Source organism: Helianthus annuus, chromosome 16 (genome assembly GCF_002127325.2).
Source record: "Helianthus annuus cultivar XRQ/B chromosome 16, HanXRQr2.0-SUNRISE, whole genome shotgun sequence".
NCBI lineage: Eukaryota > Viridiplantae > Streptophyta > Magnoliopsida > Asterales > Asteraceae > Helianthus > Helianthus annuus.
The window spans coordinates 75,391,013-75,413,771 of record NC_035448.2 but is presented as its reverse complement, the minus strand read 5'-3'; the positions used below and the strand labels follow the sequence as shown (position 1 = coordinate 75,413,771).

Sequence of the window (22,759 nt, the reverse complement as noted above, 5' to 3'; positions counted from 1 at the left end):
ATAATTGAATTAGAATTAGGTCACAGTAACTACCGATAACTGGATTAGCAGCTGGTGAATAGGAGATTCAACATAACATTTTGAGTGTAAGTTGTACCTATGGGGATTTGTGTTAAAATGTTTCACCCTTTCAGCAACCTCAAAGTTCGCATAACTTAATGGAACTTTTTTCTTCTGCTACAGTACAAGCTTGGTTCATGGCTTGCTCTCATATTCTGTGCCCAGTCACTTGCTAATATGAAGAATATAGAGATTGATTTAAAGCAGATTTCCACTGGCTTTATGTAAGTTTGTTTTCTTATATCATATCATTCGTTACACCAACTTGTAGAGGTCTTCTGGGTTCGGTTCCACTGGCTTTCATGCAGTCTCCTGTCCTGTTAAATAGTTTAGCTTAATATTATACGATCAGGATTATAACTAACTGAAACATGTTCAGTTGATTGGCCTAAACTTACTTTGATTATTGGTTTATTTTCAACCCATTTTTTTAGCTAAATAACATATTTGACCTACCGTTAGAGATAAAACATAACACAATAAAATGTGTCGATATTGTGATTCAGGTTTGCTATTATGGGAATGGTGACAAATTACTTGAGCCCGGCTCGTGGAGCTGTGAAGACTTGGGATTTTCGACTCGCTAGTTGTTGGATGTTTCGTTCGATTGTAATTGGATAGTTTCTATGTTGCAGTTGACTAGTGTTGTGACTTGTGGTGGCATTAAAAGATGGAAACTTGGTATGCTTTGGACACTTGGAATAAATGGGTTTTTATAATAGTTGTTTAACAAAAAAAATAAAGCTGGCTAGGGCATGAAACGGATTCCGGTGATTCGGGTGTGGTATTCCAGCAACCATGGTGGTTGACGGCGGGTTTTGGTGGTTCTTTCCGGTAAATAGAAGTTATTATATTTTTATAAATAGTTGGCTTGTTTAGGCTCATGAGCCTAGTCAAGTTTGATATATGAGGCTCAGGTTTGTTTATTAAACGAGCTCCAATCTAGGATCGAGCTCGTTTTTTAAGCTTGGCTTGGTTCGAGCTTTTAGCAAACTGATCTTGAGTAGCTCACTGGTGTATCGGATCGTTGATACCCCTAGTCAAACAGGTTGAAAGTCATCTAAAGTTTTATTAATTTATAAAACCTCCTAAATGGTTTCAACTATCTATTACCGAAATAATACAATATTATTTTTTTTAACTTATAACATTTTGATATGTTAAGTTTCAAAGTTAATGGACAAAAAGTGGCGGGTCAACTCAACCTGGAGACTTATTTCAACCTGTACAAAAGAATTGGGTTGACCCGAACATGTTACCCGACCCGACCCGGCCACGTTGCCACGTCTACTTTGTCTCTTCTAGTGTTAAATCTTATCTTATGCAACTTACATGCTTGTTTCAGCTGAAGTTGATCCGGAATGGGTTTCATCACAAACCACAATTGGTCATGTGGATGGAAATAGTGAGCTAGCTCATAGTGTGCTTGAGGTATTTTTTTTATTTTATTATTCTTAATCTGCACACATTATTTAACATGATGATGAGATCAAGTAATTAATCATTTATGTTAGTATTTCATTATACTTAAGCAACAATCTGAATTTCTGAATAGAACTGATTTAGAGTGCATTGGTGCATCCATCGCATGGCCCTATCCATTCATCTCGGTATGTATTTGTTAAACTTGTGATACAAATAATTTTAATATCATGGAACTTAATGATTGTATGTGGATGGTTTATTTGTAGGTAGTCCATGAGGATTGAGGACGCATGATGACTCAAGATTTTATGCTTCTTATTTCTTTAATTGCTTGTAATTTCTTTGTTAAATATTAAAACTTTATGTTAGATAATGTTATAACTTATTTATGGTTAGTGTTTTTGTTATGAACATGCTTATTTGAAATATAATGAAGTTTTATTTCTTTCATTAGTTGATGTTATACAATAACTATTAGGATGTTATTTGTTAATGGTATGTTTATAAAATTGGTTTTATAATCTTATTTGGGATATTAGGACCATTTTCTTGATATTAAAGTAGCTATAACGTTACATCATAAGGGTCCTCTAAATTAATTTTTAAGGACGCTTGTATGTGTATCAAAAAATTAAAAGTAGGTAATCACATATTAGAACATTGTAAAAGTGTCCTAATATGTTTTTTTAGGACGCTATTTAAGTTGTCTATAGACATATTATGCGACCATAAAATTGGTTTCATAATCTTATTTGGTATATTAGGGCCCTTTTCTTGGTACTAAATTAGCTATAATGTCACATCATAAGGGTCCTATCAATTAATTTCTAAGGACGCTTGTAAGTGTATCAAAAGATTAAAAGAATGTAAGCACATGTTAGAACATCGTAAAAGTGTCCTAATATGTTTTTATTAGGACACTATTTTGGTTGTTCAAAGACATTACGCGGCCATAAAATTGGTTTCATAATCTTATTTGAGATGTTAGGACGCTTTTTTAGTTCTGAGACTTATTACGACCCCTTTACATGAAACGCTTTTACCGTTGGTCCTATTAAATGAAAGGTCCTATAAGATAGCATTTTAGGACGCTTTTGCGCATACTAAAAACCCAGTTTTCTTGTAGTGTTTTATTTAAATGCTCAACAATAAGGAGAGGTAGAGATTACAAGAACAAGGGCTGAAATGCTTGAGGAATTGGGGTTAGAAGATGGAAAGTTCAAGTTCGACATTGAAGATGAAATACCTCAGTCCCCAGCAAAGGATTTTGAGCCTAGATATCCCCATGAAGCAGATCATTATGACGATGTGATTGTTGAAACTGCTTCAGATTCGGAGGAAGATAGATATGATTTTCACTATGAAGGGGAAGATGCGGCATTTCCATCGTTTGCAGAGATGTTTAAAGATAAAAATGAAGATGAGATCAGGAGAAAGATTGTAGAAAAGATTTCTACTGAAGATATTCCTGAACTAGTTCCAAGAGAGATTCCTGCAGAAGAAAGAAAGAAATGGTTCAAGAACATGCCAAAGGAAAGAAAAACTCTCAGGTCGCTTCAATTTTTCACACATAACAAAGATCTTTCTTGGGGAGACATCTTGTCTTGGGGATACTTAGAAGATCTTAAAGTTTATGCTATCAGACGGGAGCAGGGAGTTCAATATTTTGAGTTCTTAGCTGATATTGCTACTTTACCTTGGTGGGACGTAGATACATTGGTGGTAACAAAGAACATTAAACAGTATTACTACGGTCCAGAAGTGCGTGAGCATGATCAGAAATTGTGGAACTATATCAAACAACAAGCTGCGAATCATTATCCAGATTGGAAACCACATTTTCCAAAGCAAATTGTTACTTACCTGGAGAACGGAGAAAAAGATATTACTTTAGATGTAAAGCCTCCCAGGTGTTTGAAGAATATGCCGCTCAGAGCCATTGAACAAGACTTTCATGATCTATTTCAAGACTGGCTATACAATCCATCTACAGCTGAGGCAGTAATCTCTTTGTATGACAAGTCCACAGGAGAATCTCGAAATATTTGTATCTTGGATCCTATGTGGCTGGTGAACTGTTCAAAGAAAGACATAGACTGCTTGTTTGTTAACAAGATAGTTTATGATAAGAAAGACAAAGAGATAGCTATGCAATATCAAGGAGTAGTAGATGTTTGCTTCGCCAAAGAAATCAATTCAGGAAGATACTAGAAGTCGAAATGGAGAGATCTTGAAATTGATGAGTTCTTAAAAGTTTACAAGCGAAGTCAAAGATCTGAAGCGATAGCTAAAAGAGCTGCTGAGCTGGGAAAAAGAAGAATGGGGTTTGTGCCGCCTACTGATCAAACGCCAATCGAATCTGAAGAGAACAAGATACCGAAATGGGATCGAAAGCGTGATGGCGACCCAGAGTATAGAAAATGGTGGATAACTGAGGGCAGACATAAAAGAAGAAGAATGTTAGAAGAAAAAGCAGAACAAAGAAGGCAAAAGGCTAAAGAAAGGAGACACAACAGGAGGAAATAAAGACTATGTTGGAAGGAACTGCAGCTACATCCGAGGGGGAGTCTGTTAGTGCAATAACGTCTGTAGCTTCCGTCAACATGTAGTCATATTTTGTATAGTTGTGTATATGTTTTGTATGTTTGTATGTAAAGCAGGACAGGATACGGTGAAGTTTTTGTTAAGTGCTAATGCTGCCAGCCGATCGGCTAGCCCAGCCGATCGGACAGCCCGGCCGATCGAGTAGGCTGTTCGATCGGTTAGCATTGTCAGCCGATCGGCTAGCCCAGCCGATCGGCCAGCACTCTCTTATTCTGTCCTTGCCTATAAATAGCTGCTTGGTCAGTTTATTTAGAACCTTTTGACACTTTCACTTTCGAGTAACCTTTTGTAAGTCTAAGTTCTTTCTGGTTCCTGTACATTTTCACATCATTCAATAGAATATCAGACGGTGATTCAGAGTAGAATGTTGTCTTTGTATATCTGCTATGTGATTATATGAATTCCGCGCATTAATCACTTACGATTCAACTACGTTTTCGAACAAGAAGATCCCATCCGAGGGACCAACATGTTGAAAAGAAGCAAGATGATGCTGAGATGAAGCAGACAGAAGCTGCTGAAAACACCAAGGTGCCAATCACAGAGGTAAATTCTGATTCTAACATCTTACCTGAAACTGTTGAACAGTGCAAGAAATGCATGGAACCGTACAGAGCTTGTACTGAAAAAGATGAGCAATTCAGAACAAGAGATCTTGAATTCACTAAAATTGAAAACATTTTCAAAGAAAAATGCAAAGAAATGCTAGAAAAAGAAAAAGTTTTTAAAGAAAATGAAGAAAAACTTTCTGAAAAATGTAAAAAGATAGAAAAAGAAAATGAAGTTTTAAAAGAAAATGTTTTGAAAATGAAAAATGAATGTGAACAAAAAGAAATTGCTTGTCAAGAAATGAAAAAGGAATATGACTCAATGAAATTAGCATATCACATTACAAAAGAGTCATATGAAAAAGTGAAAGACGAAATGAAATATGCTCAATCAAGAATGAATTATCTTTCTGAAACAACTAAAGAGCTTAAACGAATGTATTCAATAAAACAAGATGTTGTTAACTCCTATATTGAGGATGTTGTTAAGCTAAAGCGACAGATTGCTGATCTAGAACAGGATAATAACAAGTTAAAAAGTTATCACGTGTCGTCATATGTGCTTGAACGAATTTTCAATATAAAACCAAGTGATGGTGATTCTGAGCAAAACAAGAAAGGGAATTGGCTCAGGGTTTCATCAAGTTCCACCATCGGAAAAGTTTGCATTTTATGATGAGGAAAAGGTCGAAAAAGCTTTCAACATGGTAGACCAATTGCTAGACAACATTGACATAACCTATTCCAAATCTGATGATTCTCATGATTCAGAGGTGGTAGGTAAAGTCGTTGAGAGTGTGTTGAAAGAAGAGCGGTTGATACAGGTAAATCTGAATCACAAGATGAAGATGAAGGAAATCTTCATGATGGATATCTGAAGAACACAAAATCCAAGAAAAATTTGAATGATGATTCAAAAGGATTGGTGTATACCATGATTGGATCGGACAAATTGTTCTTAGAGGTTGCATTCCCGATTCAGAATGTGATTTCAGAAAAGGTTGACAAAGTTTTCAAAATGGTTGAGATTGAGAAGTCTGAGATTTCAAAGTTTGTTGGTAAGAGTCGTAAAGGTTCGTATAACAAACGTGGTTTCAAAAAGAAGAACATGAAGGCTGGGTTGGGTTATAAGAAGAAATAGAATCGAAACAAAAATGAAACGCCAAATTATCAGGCAAACATGAGTTTTGTTCAGGGAAACAGTTTAGCAGCAGAAAAAGAACTCAAAATGAAACAGTCCAATGATGAGTTCTTTGCTAAAAAGAAAAAACAACAACCACAGGTCAAAGATGTGTCCATGAGAACATGTTTCAAATGCGATCAAAAAGGACATCTTGCACGCAAGTGTCCAAATCTAAAACTTGTGGATGTTGACGAAAAGAAGATTGATGCTGAGAAACAAAAATCTGAGAATGTGAGACAAAGGTCAACCAGATTTGATTCGAAACAAACTTGGAGGTACAATACAAACAAGTTTGCTTCAAATCAAAATTGGAAATCAAACCCGAACAGGTTTGATTCAAGACAAACCTGGAATTCTCACACACCCAGATACAGAACAACACAAAGTTGGAAAACATCAGTTGATATGACAAAACCCCAACAGTTTTGGAAACCAAAAGTTGTTGTTCAAAATCAAAAGGTTCAAAAAGAATCACATTTTTACAAACGTGGCACTCCAAAAGGTCAAACAACATGTGACTTCGGCAAAAGATGAGAAAGTTGAAGTTAAAATTGATAAAATCATTGTGAAAGATGACAAAGAGTTTCCAGCATTGAATGAAAATTATTGTGTTGAAATGCCTAAGGTTCAACAGACATAGGCTAAATTGTTCAAGTAATTCAGTTAGTTGAATGTGCAGGTGCTCAAGAATACCAAAGAGTGTGAAAATGGAAACTGTAGCAGCCTGGCACAAAAAGAGGAGGAGGCTGCTGTTGGACCCTGGTTTGGTTGAACAGGGAGTTTATTTGTTTTTATGTACATAAATAATCAATATTTTCAAAACCCTAAAAATTTGAAAAATTAAAAACCAAAAATACTTTTTAATGTTTGTCAAAAATAGAAATTTTCAAATATATGTTGATTGAATACGCTGAAACCCTCACGGCTGAACAAACATGATTACTTTCACAAGATTGAAAAACGGTTTTCAAACTGTCGAAGATCAATGGGTTGTAAATCATGGGGGTAATTGTTGGTACTTTATGTTATATTTTCTGTAGTTCAGGGCACATTAAGCAGAAAATGGATGGCGAGACAAAGCTATCAGTATCGTGTTGTCAGATTTTTTCTTTTAATGGTTTTGCATTTTAGGGGGAGAAAAATTGTCATCAGAAAATCCAAAAACATTAGAAAATTTGAAAAAGCCAAAAACATGATAAAATTCAAAAATTGAGTTTTTGTGTAAAAAGAGGAAATGATAGTACATCAGTAGACAGTTACAGTATGCTAAAGAAATGTAATGATTAAATAGCATTAAACAGCCTCACTGATGATATGCCGATAGGTTTTAATACATTTATTAAACTTTTTCGGGATATAAACCTAAAATTCAAACTTGCTTATTTCGTGGGGAACACTACTTGGATATATAGGTAACCCCTGAAATCTCGTTTGAAAGGTCCCTCTTTCTGAAATACAAGGTCTTTATACTCAGTGATATCTGGGGTATTATTCCGGGACTTCTGCTGAATGGAAGTTCTGACCTAGTCCCCGAATAATACTTTCCGCATTGCTTGAAACATAGCATCGCCCTCAGCATAAAAAACGATCAAACATTGCAAAATGATAATCGTGTGTTGTTGAAACAAAAAGATCCTCTAAAGGGGACACACCGAAAAGTCGAAGCCGTCATCTCTTTGCGTATACGGAAGTATCGACCTGAGCTCTCACGGCCCTCGCATCTAACGCCTTACAGATATCATCTGTGGTATATTCACCTGTAAGACTGAATATTGGGATTTGGATACGGGAGTATATTCAAGAGGTGGGACACATGAATAAGTTTAAGTCTTAAAACACCTAATTCATATCCTGAATCAGTTAAAACTTGTGTAAAATTTAAGTGGATCAATATATCGACAATCTAAGTGAATTGTTTAATTCTTAATGTGTAACTAAGCTCAACGGTACTTGTGACTTGTCAAAAACTGATATGATCCTCTGACACATACTCAAACAAAAATATTGTCTGTAAATATGTTTGTACATATTTCTTTACTGCTTTATATTTTCAAGAAAATACAAAAAGATTTTTTATTCTGCTTTATTTTCGATAACCGATGTTTGAGACGCTGAGTTTCAAAATTTAAGTAAGCTGATTGTGTTTCTAAAAATAAAACAAGTACATTAATTTGATACTTGAATTAAAATCAAAATTTCAAAAACAGTTTGTGATATCTCCAAGGTCATTAATTTGGACTTGGATGATTAACTGTGAGGTATTTGGATGCTTATATTGTTAAAGAGTCAGTTTCCGATCTTGTTCGTTGAAACTGCAAATCCTCTGTAGTTTGATGATACGGGAAGTGATTAAATTGTTTAAATTGTCAGAATACGGTTTCTGGAAGTTTAAAATATTGTTACTTATAACTGTATGAGTGTTGCAGATAGTCCAGACTACGATCCTGAGAGCAGAGTCTAAGGGGGAGTCCGAAGACAAGCTTGAAGCAAGAGGGAGCTTGTAGATGAAAGCTAGGTGTCGATCCCAAAGCCCGGAAGCTTGACGAAAGAGGGAGCCTAAAGAAGATGATGAGGCAAGAGTCAGGAAAAGATCCTGAAGATGCTGAAGAAGAGAAAGATTGATGGATGCTTATAATGTTACAATCTGAATGAGAAGGCAGAATGATCAAGACTAAAGATGTATCATGTTAACGATTAGACATTGAAGACTTCGTCAATATCCGAGGGGGAGTCTGTTAGTGCATCACGTCTATTGACTTCGTCTTGTATCATGTAATAGGATAGGTTAAGATAATCAGTGCACGAGGTTCGAGAATCGAAGTTTAGAGGTTAAGGTGCTGATTCCGCTCGAAATGGACCAAGACCATTTGGAGCGAAATCAGAAACTCATGATTCCGCCCGAAATGACTTAGGTTCATTTGGAGCGAAATCAGAAAGTTCTGATTTCGCCCGAAAGTGTCCCTTGGTCGTTTGGAGCGAAATTAACCCACCTATATATAGTGCACTGTTCATTTCATTTGGGACGCGACTTCCAGATCTGTAACGAAGTGCTGCCAAAATCTGTTCAGGTTGTAAACAGTGTTAAAAGCAATATAAGTGACAGATATTATTGTATCAAGCTGTTTCCACGTCCGTTTCACTGATTCCGCCTTTGATACGGATATAAGCTCTTCTGAACGACTCAGTCGGGTCATATAACGATCCTACAATCATTTAAAAATAGTCTTAATCCAATTATGTATTAAGACAATGATACACTAAACTCTATTGTATTTCGGTGTATCCTTGCAATTCAATAATGTCCACACACTGATTTTTCTCATGTCATGATTCGATAGTTGACAAATCATTTTCGTGCTTCTATGTCATTTGATCTTGTTGATTCTGAGTCTTCCTCAGTTAACAATCAAAGTTGTGACAATCCGTAATTCTGAGGTTAGTTGCCTTAGGTTCCATAACCTCTGACGCATATCTCGGTACCTAATTATTTAATTTAGTTCGCGATCCTACAATTCATTTAATTAAATGTGCACTCGAAATCGTTTATTGGACCTCACATACCTGACCATTTAAGTATAACTTGCGTATGGAACAATCGGACCTCATGGGCTTTAAGCAAGTCCCGTATACTCTTTACTTGACCGGCCCATATATCTGGTTCGCCAAAACAAACCCACCGGCCCAGCATCTTATCGGCCATTTAGTAAAGGGAACCGGCCCAATTATTGTTTGTGTGCGGTTTATTTAGGAAAATGGAACTGGCCCAACCTCTTAGGTAACCGGCCCAACCCCTATCCATATATGTTGCACGTATTCGTATTATACTCAAACTCTATCCCTGATCAGTTTAAAAACATAACAAACCCCTACCATCCTCCATCTTCTTCGTGCGGCTCCACCTGACTTGTTCGGCAGCAGGAAACCCCCCCCCCCTCGTGAAGCTTCACCTCGAATATTTCATCCTATACCTTGACACTTTCGGTTAGTATAATTATACTTGGTTCGATCCGGATTAATTGCTTGTTATTAGGTGCAAACTTATGTGATATATGTGATGTAAAACATGACGTGATGATATCGATTTTGTAAGTGTAAATGATCGTATGATTGAATCTGATGGTGTGTTATGTGATATTGTATGATCGATGATCATGTACTGATTGCCATATATGAAATTATATGATGATTAGTTTATAATGGAGACTCATGTGATGCTTGGTATGTGAAATTGTTATGTTAAATGAATACTTGGAACATGCTTAGGAATATACTGATATACGATGATCCCTAAGTTGTTAAATTGGTTTGGTATAAGTTAGTGGTGATATTAATATTCCATGGTTATGTACGGTATGAAGATGATCACACGGTGCTCGATCTGTGTTATGTACGGACGGCATAAATGGACTAGCTTAGGTTAATATCACGCATGAATTGAATAAGTGGAATGTATTCACATAGGAAAACTGGTAATACGGACGAGTTCAAGGACTAGTGTTGCATGACCACTTTGTTTGGTTGTTTGCTTTATTAGCGATTAATATTGTGATAACGTGCTTAGCAATTGTTGTTGATTACATCTAAATAATTGTTGCTGGGATTAAGTGATGACCTTTAATGAAGTGGGTTTAAGAACATAATGAATTGGAAGGGGATTAGGGAAGTGTTTGGGCCTCATCTAGTAATCGGGTCACCTAGTAAATACCCAGACTTGGGCCGGGCTGAGTAATTGATTCGGAAAAATAATGGGCCGCACACCTCATCCGGGGGTTACATGTTAATGGGTTGGGTAATTTACGACTGTACGAGGATATAAGGCCGCACACTTGCTTGGGTTGCACATTCACTTGTTGAATTGCACACAATGTGAATGAAGAATTAACTGATTAGTTTAACTGAGTTCCTATAATTCCTAGATGAAAATAGATCTAGTTGGGCCAAGGATACACTAAAATAATTAAGATGGGCTGGTGGTGATCGGGCCTGTTTTGTTGGGTCTACAAACATAGTTGTAACTAAAAGTGTTACGGACTAGATATACTAGATCGGGTTGAGGGACTAAATGAACATACCTGATTGTTAGGTGTGAATTATTTGATCAAGCCTGCTAATAATGGGCCGCATAAGGGGGCGGGTAATGGGTACCCGAACCTGGGGAATTGGGTAGGACTAACCTGTTGTGCGGATTTTGCAAATGGTATTCATTATTAATTGCGTAAAATAGGACATGAGACATGAACTAGTGTTGTAGATATATCATGACCATGATCTGGATGCTTAGTAGGATGTACAAGATGCTATATGTTTATTTATTTGTTGTTTGAGTAGTACATGTAACTAGGCATGTGGGTTGTGAATTCGTGTAACTGACTGTCTCTGGTAATCCACGATAGGATTTGATTGAAGAACTGAAAACAAGTAACTAAGTCTTACCGAGCAACCGAAGGTGAGTTCATTGCTCTTTTCTCAAGCATGGATCCCAGTGAAGGGTTAACGGGTAACGTTCCGATGAGGAATGCATGGGTAACGGGATGTTGGTTATTGTACTCTGTTTTTCTATCACTGTAAGACCACTACATCTACCGGCACGTTGCTTGTAGGGCAACGGGGGTTATTAGTTGATAGCGCTATTAGGTTTGGCACCCTCACGACGTTCAAGGGGAACGGGCGTGAACTAATTACCTTAAAACATGACCAATGCTTTGATAGAGGCATTGGGGTTGGCAATCACATATCATCTGGCCATTCGGTACTCGAGTAATAACAACATCAAAACGGCAAACATCATAACAACAAACAACATATCATTTTGTAAACTGTTTTACTCACTCGATCGGTAACACAACTTGGTAAACAAACACAAACCTTGAACTCACTAGCGTAGTCTGACACACTTGTTTACATGCTTGTAGGTGATTACTGAAGGAACTTGGGAGCTTGCTGTCTGATGCTGCTGGAGTGGTTGTGGTCATAATAAACAGTTATCTTAATTTGCTTTTGATACATTACACATTGATACTTTTATGCTTCCGCTCAGTACTTTGGTTTTGGTTTAACTTTCAAACGATACATTTCTTTTAATTTGGTATTTTATTATAACTTGTGTTTGATATGATTGGTGGCTCTTTGTTGATTCGTTACACCTCCATTAGGGACACGCCCTAGGTGGTAATTTGGGGGTGTGACAGTTTGGTATCAGAGCCACTGGTTATAGAGAACTCGGTTTTAAAAATGTTTTTATAAAACCAGACTATAACCGAATTGATCCAAACATTGACCGTGACACTCAGCTTCAGACTGCAAGGTTCGTTCCTCCTTAGCTTATACTTATATGTCTAGTAAGCGTAACTATATATATATAGCATGCACGATACAACATGGTAGGCATCATGACACATCGATGGTGTAACCTAACACTTGCATCTAGTAAATTCTAATCTTGTTGGTAGTGCTTATTTTGTGTTGATTGGGGTGGGAGAAACTTCAAACATGAGTTAAGAAGCATCGAGAGGAGCATGCAAACCGCCTTATTATCATGGGTGCACACATAATAATAACGCGTGGTGCATGCAAATCCCAATGAGGCTTAACGAGTGTAAGAGGGGTTCTTCCCTGTATGTGTATGAACAGGGTAGTTAATCGTTCTCAACGTGATAAACCTGAACACTTTCCTCGTTTTCGACCCCTAAATTAGTTCATTTCCATATATAGAAGCATGAGTGGACGAGGAAACGGACGTAGCAACTATTGATTGAAACCTTGTGTGCTTACTCTTTCTGTCATTTTTTCCTTTCTGCGTTAATACCCTCTTTTGGAACGTTGTGAGTGTGCATTCTTTCGTTTAACTTGCGTTACGTCATCAACTCGACAGGCATGTCTACACCGTCCGCATCTTCCGACCAATCCCGGGCGCCAGGGAAGGCACCCGCTGATACTCACTCACCCCCGCGTCAGATGGAGACGCGTGCTGCTTATAGGAAGAGACTCGCACAGGGCGGGGAGTCGTCCTCCCGACCTACGCATGCACTACCAGTTAACTCCCTCAGCGCTCAGGCCGAGTCGGCTGTGAGTAAGGCCCTCCGAGATTATAACCAGATTCTAATAGAACAAAACCAAGTCTTAATGGAGCAAAATCAGAAATTACTAAGAAAGGTTGATATCCAAGGAGGGCGATTGGAAGCTCAAGAGAAGCAGATACAGGAACTTACTAGGAGAACTACTGACTTGAAGGCAGAAGCCCTAAAAGGGTGTGAGGTACAAGGTCTGATACTGAGAGACGCTCGAGTGGATCATGAAAGGCTTAACTTGTGACAACCCTCATTAAACCAGGTATCCGTACGACTTAATTAATTATTGATTGTTGCCTAATTACTGTGCTTAACTGAGATTTCTGATAGACTGCTACTTGATTGTTGATATTTGTACATATCTGCATCATACTTTGATTTTTCCGTCACTACATTATTTATTTACTGAACTCTAGTGACAAACATGATGCACAAAAGCACAGTAGCATTTGAACGGATAACCTATTGAACATGCTGATATAGCCAGCATCAGGCAAACACTGCCTCTAAAGGCCTGTATGAGCCAGAATTATTTTACTACACCCATAGTGTGTGTAGGGATACAAGGGTTGTATATTTGCGTCTCTAGGAATAAGATATAGAGATTTGGATGAGCCTAAAACGTACTTTAAGCACGGAACACAGCACTTTTATGTACACACTAGCTTCTAGCTAATTAATAAAGTGCCAAAATACAAAGAATTATTCCCGACACTTTGCTGAGTAAATTGTGTCGCTAAAAATATTACTTACGACGCTTAAAGGATATCTAAAGCACTTTAACGGATTCCTATCCAACCGAACAACCGGACAATACCCGGAACATGAAAATATTGCCAAGAATAATATTGATACTTTTCTGAGCCAGTTAGGGTCCCTGATTACCCTAACACCCGTATCATAACGCAATAAACAACTAACGAGGTTAGACCTTTATGTAACCGACTTAACATAACTGAACCATAACTGTTTAGTTGGAAACGAACCGGGTGGCCCCACCACCCTAACCAATCGGCCAACAAGGTGGACAAGGGAGTACGTCCTTTTTAATATTTTATTATTCTTGTCTGATATCTAGAAGGCACGAGATCCATTGGACGATAACGCTTAAAATCTCTATATAAGCTCACATCTCTCACACACTAACACACACCTCACAAAATCACTCTCTCTCCCTCCCTTGGCACCTCACGGCCGAACCCCCTCACCACCATCCATCCGCTTTCAAGTTCGAGTCTTGCCATTCCAAGATCATTCAAGCTTCACGGGTCACGTATAAGGAGCTTTGGTGCACTCGGAACGCAAAGGACCTCTACCGTTTGCTTTTATCCACGCAGTTTTCGACTAGAATCTTCCCTAGCCCCGAGCTAGAGGTATATTGTTTAAAACTCGTTATTAATCGTATCTAAAGTGGTTAAAAGGATTTTTATCGGTTAAATGTCGGTAACCCGCTTCATGAATCTTTAAAGTCTACTAAAAAGTGAAAATCGTTGGATAAAAGAACATAACGCGTGTAAATGTCGTAGTATTTGAATATGTTGGTTAATATGGCCCGATCTACGATGTGGTGGCTCTTATCATCGTTTAACCCGACTTTGTTGAGATCCCGAATCTTGACATACACTTGTTTCTAGCAGTACAAGGGTTAAAAGGTGAAACTCCACCACACGGGAAACATGAACTTGTGTAAAAGTGTTTTAACATGAAAAATAGTATTTAAAACGAGTCGATCTACGTATGTACAAGTGGTATATACGTAGGACCGGGTGTCGAGAAAATCATGTTTTATAAAAGTTGTATAACATGTTAACAAATGTGATTTTTATAATCTACAAGTGTATAAACACTTGTGAAATGAAAGATCCGACAAAATAACAATTTTTATAAAAATTGTCGGAAGTTGTAAAGAGTGATTTGTTCCAAAAACGGGGTTTTTGCAAGACTAAACTATTTTATACATAGATCCACTAAATATAACGAGATCTACACCATAGTTTTTGGAAAAACTACAAGTTCATGAAACGATGCGATTTTACATACTAGTCTACAAAGTAAAGTGTTGACATTTGTTTATTATGTTGGAAACTGATTGATTGATTGAAGAATTGTTGAAATGATTTTGTAAAAGAAAATGATACGCTTGAAAGCGTGGCCACCTCCAGTTACAGGGGAAACTCTGGCGAAATTTTCTAAAAATCTAACACTTAGGGTTATTTACAAGTGTTAGACTACTTTGACATGTTTTCAAAAATATATTTCGCCACAACTTTATTTATAAATAATCGGAGGTGGGATTTTCACAAAAACTAAACGTGATAAATATATATTCGGTAAATATATTTTGTCACAACACTGTTTATGATTATTTTGTGAAAATGTATAAATATTATTTTTAGAGTAAAAATAATATTTACTAACTTGTCAAACCCAAAATAATACCAACGCTTATACGACAAGCATAAAAGTTACAACGGTAATTTCTATTACCACCTAATCATTAAAACGTAACTTACGCATTACGCGGAAATATTCACCAACACGTATGTTGTTAACGTATTATTTTGGAAAGTATTGTGTAAAGAGAAAATATATTATTTTTGAGAAAAATAATTATATTTTGGAATAAGAAATAAAAATATATTAAGTGGGACTTAATGAGATAGTATAAATACACATGTATTTAAATCCCCCATCCTTGGGAAGGAAAGTAAAATACCAAGTATGTACACGAAACGGTTGTCTAACCGTCTCCTAAAAATATAAGTTTTAAAGCTAAGGCACGGCCATCCGTCTAATAGAATTAGCACCTGTAGGTCGTTGCACAGCTTCGGATATTCGGATTACTTGGTAGAGATACGCATTCACTGTGAGTTCATGTCCCCCTTTTCTCTAACTGTTTTCAGTTTACTTAACTGCGGGGGTGAAATACATGTTACTATGATTTACGAGTACTTTACAACGGTATGTTTAACGTAAGGAGGTGTTATACGATCATGTGAGTGGATAGGAACAACATGGGGCCATTAGTCCTCATGGAGGGACCGAGGGACAGGAGCGGTAGATCTATCTGGGTGTAGCGAGCCCAGCCCCCGGCCAAACTAGAAACGGACCGTGGGGTGACTTTGTCCACATACTTTGCCGTGGCATAAATCTGCTAGGTTTGAGTCTCCCTATTTGCACTTCACATATGTCAGTGGCCTTGCAAACCATTGATGATCACAAGTCCTCTTACACTGCTACATAGCACAACTATTTTTATACTCACAAAGGTTTTACATACTCACTTACGCATGAACTCGCTCAACATTATTGTTGATTTTTCAACTCACATGTATTTCAGGAAATTAAACGGATCTGGCACGGTATGGAACGTTTTCCGCTGCACTGGTCATGAAGTCATCAGGGTTTAGGGTTGTGTCTCTTACCTGGACAAGACACAATCCCTAAATCACGTTTATGTTTTGTTATAAGTTGTAATGTTACTGAACAAGGTTATGGTTGCATGTTAAAAACAATGGTATTGTATGAAGTTTTCAAAAACTTAATGGATGACTTGCATGGTTTTTAAATTCATATAGCTTTGTTATGATTAAGCTATGGTATTAAGAAGTCACACAAATTAACCACGCTTCCGCAAAGCCAGGGTGTGACAGCTTGGTATCAGAGCTCTGATCATAGCGAACTAGGATTCTTTCTCGAGTCTAGACTATGATCACTAGGGCTCTCACGAAAACATTTTTCTGCATACCACTTAAGTCCAGATCCAAAACGTTTTTACAAACAAATGTTGAGCACATTTCATTTATTCATTATTAGGCTCAGTCCTGAAGACTGAGGCTCGGTCTTGGAGGCCGAGGCTCGATCTTAGAGATCGAGGTAGATGTTTGTTGTTTTAGGCTCAGTCTTGGAGGCTGAGGCTCGGTCTTGGAGGCCGAGGCTCGATCTAGGAGGTCGAGGTAGATGATAGAGCAGTCTTAGAGACTGGGAGGAATTTGGCTAGTGGGACTAGGAATGTCAGTCTAGGAGACTGGGAGGCTAGTGGGACTAGGAGAATTATTTGATTGTTTATGGTTGACTTACATGTTTACATGAATATATGATTGATTATTATACGTATATGTGTTTGTGTTACAAACGTCATGCTTTCATCATGTACTAGAAAGATGGACACTACGAATCCCATGGCCATAGTATTAGACGACATAGTTTCATCGGAGCACGAGGTGTACGTTCCCGATACTACCGGCACAGACGATGACGACTCTCAGCCCTTTTTGCGCCGCCTGAATGTCGTAGTAGAGCCTACTGATGGCCATCTTGTTGGGAATTTACCCTTCGCGGTGATCCCTGTTCCTGTGCCCCTTGCCGCTTACCCTATTGTTGATATGCCCCCCGACGTGGCCTCTGACGACGATAACGTTCTACTAGAAAGAGGACCCATTTGAGGGCGAGGCCCTACTGCTGCTGGAATTAACCTACTGCTTGCGGACGCTCCTGCAGGGGAAACTTATGCCCATTCCCCTGTCCCAGACTCATTTGAATTTCTGACATCCGCATTTTCACATATATAGGGAGTGCAGCACCATTCACTCGATGCCGACCCTGATACGGCATCATCAGCTGCACCGGTCCCCGCACACAGCTTGAGTTTGATCACAGTATTGAGGGTGATCTTGTTCTTCCACCTGGTGTTGATCCAGACCATGACCTTGAGTTCATACACTTAGACCAGCCCTTGGAGGATCCTGTAACCCCTGTGATGGTTGATCCAGCTGATTTTGAGATGGAGTTTGTTGATCCGGAGCCAGCCGTGGCCCCTGAGCCAGGCGTTGCTCCTAACACCGCATTGGAGCATGACCCTGATCATGCCGATGCACCTGCTGTTGCTCCTTGATTGATCATCTGCTTGGACGAGAGAAAATTTGGGGTAACTGAGCAAGACAATTTATTATTACGGGGGCCCACGTAATAACGACTTGTAGTGCACAGAAATCCTGGTGGACTCTGCGGGTCAAGCTAATGAAAACCAATGTAGCAGGAAATAACTCGAACACGAATGACAAGGTGATGTAGCCTCGAATTCATTCTATTACAAGCAACAAGCCAGTGGCAAGACTATGAGAAGGCTCAGAACATCTATTTCCCCACCCATTCATTGAGTATATTTATGTGTAAAATTGGGTGAGTACATGATGGCTTACGGTGCTATGTATCTCATAGACAATTGGAAAGTTGTCTAACCCACTTCATGCCATTCCGGCAGAAGAGAATGCCACCCAGGCGTGACACAAACACCAGTATGTTGCCAAGGATAGGAGCCGAGCTGCAAAAACGCAACTCACAGGCAATTGCACGACATGAAGCTCTCCGCTTTTAGCACGGCAATGGCACTATTGGAAATGATCCCTAGCTGACCGCACCTATAAGCAGTTCCTAAACTGCAAGCCTTTGAACTTCGACAAAACAGAAAGCGCCATTGCATTTGTTCGTTGGCCCGAAAAGATTGACTCCATTCTAAGAAAGACAAACTGTTCGCCCCAAATGGAGTGATACCTTTACCTCAAGGTCATTACTAGACGGCACACTCTCATGGTGGGACCATCATGTTCAGGCCCTTAGCACGGATGCTACTTATGCACTGAGCTGGGACGAGCTCAAGGAAATGATTGAGAAGAAATGATTGTCTAGGACTGGAATTCAGAAGCTTAAGATGGAATTCTGGAATTTGAAAATGGAGTGACCCGAGATTCCTTAACATGTCTAGAAATCGCACGACTTGCCTAGGGTCATCCCCTACTAAGTCATTATTGTTGTATGATACAGTTATGTACATATAAGCTTTACATTGTGGTCTCGATTTGTGGTAATGCAATCGCAGTATTCTCATCACTTGTGATGTTTGATCTATGGTTTATGTTCTATGACATGAGATGTTAAGTGGCTGATTTATTGATAGCATGAGATGTTATGTGCTGATATTGTTGAATACATACGTACATTTTACTTGCTACGACCTAACTTACGTGAAACATCTTCTAGAAGATGCCACCAAGACGCGAAATGCGCATGCCCACCTCAGAGGCGGAACTTCAAGAGATAATTGCTGCAGCTATAGCACAGCACGAGGCCCTACGCTCCGAACCTAGCAGAGGCACCTCAGAAAATAACGGTTGTTCCTACTAGCACTTCCTCAATTACAAGCCTCCGAAGTTCGACGGCACTGGGGGTGCCATAGCTTTTGTGAAATGGATTGAAAGTATGGAATCCATCTTTCGAATGAGTGGTTGTACGCCAGAAGAACAAGTCCCATACGTTACGGAGTTGTTTCAAGATGGAGCTCGATTATGGTGGAATCTTCAGGTTCGAATAATGGGCCTAACTACAGCATACGCGTTAACTTGGGATGAGTTGAAAGGAATGATGCATAAGAAGTATTGCCCCCAAGCGGAAACCCAGAAGTTGGAAGGGGAATTCCAGAGCCTGATGATGGAAGGTCCAAAAATGTTGGCATACATGCAAAGACTTCATGACTTGGCACGAGTTGTTCCACACTTAGCAGAACCAGAAATGAGGAAATTAGGACAGTTCATTTGGGAACTGGCACCACAAGTCTTGAGCTTGATGGCAGCATCTACGCCACCAACGACTATTGCTGCAAGCAAGATGGGTTTGGCACTCGTTACGGAAGCCATAAGACTAGAAAAACTTGCAAACCCTGATAGGGAGACTCAGGTAGAGTCATCTGGAAAGAACAAAAGGAAGCTTACCGAAGATACCCGAACGAATAATGATGAACAAAGATCTATTCGAGGTTGTTTTGACTGCGGAGACAAAGGGCATTTCAAGAAAGATTGCCCTAACAACAGACAGGCCAATGATAAGATTTACTTAGAAACTAAATCAGGACGTGCTGGGTGCAAGTATCACCATGAATGTGGATGTCGGAAGCCTAGGTGCGGGAGGAAAAGGCATAACAAGGATGGTTGCGGGATGAAGAGTCCCAAACAAGGAGAAAATCGTAACAACGCTCAAGGTGGAAGCAGGAAAGGAAATGGCCGAGTGCTAGGATGCTTTGTTGGTGCAGTTGTCTGTCGACTACATCTTGGTTCGAGTCTTAGAATCAATAGAATTGATTGTATATATGAGAAATAGTGATTGTATAGGTTTTAGGTTGTTTGGATCGCTCATAGGGTCATAGAGTTCTTGGACCGCTTTTATGGACATGTCTGGAACCGCTTTTATGGACATGTCTGGAACCGCTTTTGTGGACATGTCTGGAACCGCTTTTATGGACATGTGTCACATGAGCGGACCAGAACGCCTATATATAGCCCGATGAGCGATTCCATTTGTAACAGTTGTAACAGTTAGAGAAAACGTGCCGAAGCTTTGCCGGTGCGAGATTTGAAGTGTAATCAGCGTCAAATCAATAAAATAAGTAGTTAAAGTGATCTGCGTGCTGTTTCTACCTTAGTTTCTTGTAATTCCGCACCTGAAACCAAGGAGAAAGCCTCTGAACGACTCGTTCGGGTCAGAATACGATCCTACAAGTGGTATCAGAGCTCAGGAGGAGGTTCTCTGCAGAAATCAGCCGGATTTCGTCACTTTTTCTTACTTCTACACCTTCTTTTTCTGATTCGAGAAGATTTCACGGTCGGAATTTGCTCAATTTTTCACAGATTGTGCGAGATAGTACCGTGACAAACCCTGGAAAGTTTCAGATCAAAATTCAAAGTTTTTAGGGGTCAAAATGATGTTTGAAAGTGGACCGTGTTTCTGAACATTGTTGGAACCGCTCGAAATTTTGGTCTGGAACCGCTCGAAATTTTAGTTTGGAACCGCTCATTCGAACGTAACTTGAACCGCTCATTCGGTCGGATTACCCTGGAACCGCTCATTCGAACGATCAGGAACCGTTTATCCGGACAAATCAGGAACCGCTCATTCGGTCGGATTACCCTGGAACAGCTCATTCGAACGATCAGGAACCGCTTATCCGGACGAATCAGGAACCGCTCATTCGATCGGATTACCCTGGAACCGCTCATTCGAACGATCAGGAACCGCTTATCCGAACGATCAGGAACCGTTTATTCGGACGAATCAGGAACCGCTCATTCGGTCGGATTACCCTGGAACCGCTCATTCGAACGATCAGGAACCGCTTATCCGGACGAATCAGGAACCGCTCATTCGATCGGATTACCCTGGAACCGCTCATTCGAACGATCAGGAACCGCTTATCCGAACGATCAGGAACCGCTTATCCGAACGATCAGGAATCGCTTATCCGGACATTGTGAATCGCTCATCTGGACAAGTGTGGACCGCTTATTCGGACGGATAGTAAGATCGCTTATTCGAACTGATTTGAATCGCTTATTGGATCATTTCTGGATCGCTTTTTCAGACAATTTCTGGACCGCTTATTTGTCATCCAGTTTGTGTATCTGGACCGCTTATTTGGATCAACTGCTGTTTGGTTCGCTTTTCTGTCACATTTAGATCGCGTATTCGTCAACAAACACGTGCCGTTCTGTTTTGCGAAACATGGCAATGATGTTCGATGAACAGGAGAATTATTATTTCGAAAGATTTAATAACTGGAATAACGGATTTCTAAATGAGGGGTATAGAAAAGTGAGCAAAGATGGTTGGGCAAAAAGGTTCAAATATTTCGTGTGTCTGAAAGATGAAACGTTGGATGATCTTAAAGACCGATATGATGTTTTATTGAATTATCTGAAAGATCATGAGATATATCCGTCAACTGCTGAAAAATTGGAGAAATTTGCAGATGCATTACCAATTGAATGGAGTGAATGTTTGAAAAATTTAAGAGAGGACTCAAATTTTTCAAAACTACCTCTAAATCAATTCATCAGCAAACTTAAAGCTCATGAACTTGAAGTCAGTAAGAAAAAGAAAGAAATGATTAAGGTTTTGGAGTATAAAATGCTAGATTTGGATACAGATGTGATTGAGGAAATGTACAAAAGAGTTGCTAAATGTGTCAGAGCAAAAAATGTGCTAAAATACGATTTCAAACGAGGTTGTTATATTGATAATGTTGGTAATCCTCTTGATTTCGTTAAACTCTTTTGTGCAGGTAAATTTATGGAAAATGAAGAAAAAGTTCCAAAAGCTGAAGAATCGGTGAAGAATGAAACAATGTGCTCAACATGCGATAACTTTAAGACTGATAATGACAAACTCGTGAGAGACATAGAAAGTTTAGCATCTGAAGTCAAAAAGTTGAAAGACGAGAAGCACGTTGCTGAAAAACAGATTCTTTCTTTGGAAAAAGATTGTGAGAAGTTGAAAGCCGAAAACGACAAACTGTTGATTGATTTTAACAGTTTGACTTTGAAATATCAAGAATTTGAGGGGCAAGTGAAAATTCTTGAAGATGGGAAAAATGTGTTTAGTAAAAACAACATTGAAAAACAAAAGATGATAAATTCCCATCTTCAGAAGATTGTCGAACTTGAAAAAGAAGGTGAAAGCGCTCAAAAGAGAATCAAAGAGTTGGTAAAAGAGCTTGAAAGCAAAAAGAAATCGTCAGAAGATGAGGATTTCTGGATAAAGCTTGAAAACAAAAACCTAAAAGCGAATGAATCAAAATTTCAGGAACAGATTAAAATTTTGACAAATGAAAAGTCTGTTCTTGAAAATTTGAAGGTTGAGAATGAAAATTCCATCAAGTCTCATCTTGAGAGAATATCTCAGCTTGAGGAAGAAGCTAAGAATTCCAGGACCAAGATAGATAAACTTGAGAAGAAATTGATCAGTTTTGCGACTAAATCTGACAAGTTGAATATTCCTTGTCCAAAACCGATCAATTCAGTTCAGATGAGTGAAAAGGCTACAAA

General features: G+C 38.8%; 1 long non-coding RNA gene and 1 other non-coding gene across 2 annotated transcripts; both read left to right on the top strand.

Annotated features, from left to right (window-relative positions):
• The first annotated feature begins 170 nt into the window (after window positions 1-170).
• LOC110915848 lies at window positions 171-777 on the top strand. Its single transcript, XR_004884435.1, has 2 exons — window positions 171-284; window positions 567-777. It is a non-coding gene; the product is annotated as an uncharacterized LOC110915848 (transcript).
• Window positions 778-1,441: 664 nt separating this feature from the next.
• Window positions 1,442-1,837, top strand: LOC110918285. The gene is made up of 3 exons (XR_002581203.2): window positions 1,442-1,491; window positions 1,616-1,670; window positions 1,752-1,837. It is a non-coding gene; the product is annotated as an uncharacterized LOC110918285 (long non-coding RNA).
• The last annotated feature ends 20,922 nt before the right edge of the window (window positions 1,838-22,759 follow it).